This window comes from Quercus lobata, chromosome 4 (genome assembly GCF_001633185.2).
Source record: "Quercus lobata isolate SW786 chromosome 4, ValleyOak3.0 Primary Assembly, whole genome shotgun sequence".
NCBI classification, from domain to species: Eukaryota; Viridiplantae; Streptophyta; class Magnoliopsida; order Fagales; family Fagaceae; genus Quercus; species Quercus lobata.
In genome coordinates, this window is record NC_044907.1 from 96,441,774 (window position 1) to 96,445,277 (window position 3,504).

Genomic DNA, 3,504 nt, shown 5'->3' on the forward strand with positions numbered 1-3,504 from the left:
TTACATTTTTGCCTCCTTAAAAGTATCTTTGATTCTTTTACAAACTGTTAAGATAGTAAATTCTTATTAATTCGCATTTGGGCCCATCATTTACATTAGTAGCAATTTGTAAAAAAGTTTATAGTTTGAACATTTTCCTCATTTTCAAGACCATTAAAAAATTTATAAGTCTAAAATCCAAAAAAGAAATATACAAGCAACAATAATTACAAATAGTAAAACTTTAAAAAAAAAAAAAAAAAAAAAAAAAGCTTATTCAACCAATTTTACCTAAAACAAATAATCTTACCCTTTAAAAAATTTTAAACAATTAGCCGTTAAGCAACTAAGTAGCAGCAAAATTGGAGGCCGAAGTCACTACACGCCACCAACAATAAAGCCACTCCCCTAACTCTAAGTTCTAGCTCCGTCCTTGCCATGAGCAGTCGTCGAAATCTATGATACTTCCATTTTACTAAGGACACACGTAATGTGGATGGAATGAAGGCTTATGAATTCACATCACGCGGAAGCAAAACAAAAATAATATATATATATATATATATATATATATATGAACTCTTAATGAGTAATATTTATAAAATGAAGATATGAAAGAAAATGATTATGATATTTATTTGGAAGTTCTTTATTCTTCTCACCACTTTTAGTTTAGGATAAAGCTCATAAGAAATAAAAGGAAAGAATAAGAAAAATGGAAAAATGGACGTGATGGTTGAAAAAAAAGGGGAAAGGAATGCAAGGTATATATTTTATTGACTTAAAAGTGATTTATAAAATAAAAGATTTCTTTTTAATCATGAATGTTTTCTTTTTTTCACATAGAACTTTTTTATATTTGATAGGCCAAAAATGTATTGACCTTTTTGGCAAATCAATTAATTAATTAGGCATAAATGCACTTTTAGTCCTTATATTTTGACTTTTTTCCATTTTAGTCCATATATTTTATTTTTACCACTTTTAGTCCCTAAACCAATTAACACGTGACATTTAAGTCTTTTCCGTCACCTAACTAACAAGGAAAGCTAAAGTGGCTGACGGAGAAATAAAATAATGATTTTTTTTTACACATGGCTCCACCCACTTCGACATGTGGCTTTCCCGCCCCACACGTGTATGTCACTCACCAACCAATCTGGCGCACAAGTAAAGAAAAATCCCAAATTACACTTTAATCCCTAGCCTTTCTCTCAAAGATCAGCGTACACTACCTCCGTTGAACAACCTCTCTCTCAAAGATCCCTCCGTTGAATAGTCTTTCTCTCAAACCATCTCTGCCACTTGTAGCCACCATCATCATCAACCATTTCGAAGTCCCTCATCAGATGGAAGCAAGCTCTTCAACCAATTCAAGCTTGAGGAGGAGAGCTCCATTGAGGTGCTACTATGCTGAAAAACTAGTGTTAGTCATTTCATGGGCAGCAGACAACCCTGGCAGAAGGTTTTATGGCTGTCGAAACTATTGGGTATTTCAATTTGAGTATTTTGTTTTACTAGGGTTCAGTTTTTTTGTTTAAGTGCTTGGTTTGCATTTCAGGTTGGGCGAAAGTGTAAATTCTTCCAATGGCATGATGATGAGATATGTGAATGTGGTAAGGTGCTCATCCCAGAGCAAAGGCAATGAATTATCAAACTAGAGGCTGAGGTTGCAAGATGCTACAAGAGAGAGAAGTTTTACACTGTGGCTTTGGCATTCTTATTGGTGATATGTGGGATTTGTCTCTTTAATTGAATGCACAGTTAGACAGGTTGTGGAAGTTTGGTTAGGCAGCAAGTGAGAGGTGTGGAAGTGTTTATGTTTGGTTAGATGGGTGGTGGAAGTGTATGTTTGGTTAGCATGTTACATAGATGGGGGAGTTTCAATATCCTGTAATTGCTAATGCATAGGGCTGGCAGTGTGTAAATTTTTTGGTTAGGTAGTTAGCATGGAAACACCTGCTTTTTTTTTTTGGTACCATTGCTGGAATGAAATGAATACCCCTCTTCCTTGATGACTGGACTAGCAGTGTGAAGTTCTCTCTGTGTTTTGGTTGGTCAATGTTTTCTAACTGTGTTTTTCAATGGCAAAATATTAATAATGATCCTCCCTACAATATCATATTTGTAGAGTTGTGTTTTGTTGTGTTTTGGAGAGCAAAGGATGAAATAGGCCATTGAGGGTTGTTGGAGTGAAAAGAAATCTTTAAAACATTAGATGCAGGATGTTGCTACAAAAGAAAAAAAAACTAAGAGTTCCATCCAAAATAAAGTTTTGTGTTGCCTTTGGAGACTGAATTTCCCCTATTTTAGGATGTATTTGCTATTTGTTGGGGTGGGAGTTAAAGCTATGGGTTTTTTTTGTTGCTACTCTATTTTTCTTCATTGATTTGGGTCTGAAGTATAGCTACTTGGTTGTTTGGGTTGATCTGTACTATTCGCCTTTTGTCTGAATAAAATTTTCTCATTCATCATAATGAAAAAAAGACTTAAAAGGTTCTCAGAAGCACAAGAGGATTAAAATACTCTTAAAGCTTAATCTTTTATCAGACTCTTGCATCTTATGTATTTCAAACAATATCAAGCCTTTGCGTTTGGCCAGCTAGAAGAGCCCTACTAGCTTACCATGTTTGGAGCATGGCTCAGCATCTAAGCCTGAGCATTTGGGTGAGCAACATATGCCATTATCAATGCTAGTTATCAATTTATAGAACAGCTATATTTTTTTGGTTGCTAACTAATTCGGCCATTTATTTCTCACTCAATACCCTAGACCTGATAAAATTGGGTTCCTTCAAAACATTTTTTTTGTTATTAGGTTCTGCATTTTTAATTTTAGAAGACATACAAGAGCTTCAACCTTCCAGTTCCATAATTCATCAATTTGAACTTCTCCTAGAAAGAGAGTTTGCCAAAAAGATGGTCAAATTGTAAAAGGATCCCCCAATTATAACCTCTCCAATTATCATCACTCAAGAAAAGATATGTTTATCTACTCTTCAATTTAGTATTTTATACAAAATATTTTAATTCTCCCATTGTACCATACACATGATCCTCCTGACCAATTCAATTAAGCCATTGTGAGTTTCAATGACAATGGACTTCATAAAATTGGCAATTGATAAGTAATAACTTCTTTTTATTGGTTGGGAGAATCACATAAGTATAACCATACTCATATTGCTGAATCAGTTGGACTACCAAAAACATGAAAAAGTAAATAAAAAGGCAAGGCCATGAGTAGATTTGTGAGAAAGATCTATTTTGCACAAGCTTTAATAAATTACAACCTACTCAATATCTCCATTGAAATCAAATTTTCAAGCAACATAGATTATCAAATGACAAGAATCAACCACCATGTCAAGCTGATAATTGATTAATATCACAATCAATAAACAAAGTGACACAGGAGACATCACAAATAAAGCTAAATTCATATCCTCCCTGATAATGTTTTCTAACTGTGTTACTTGCTGCTAAAAAATTATGCCTGCTAAAATTTTTGCTGCATCGAAAATT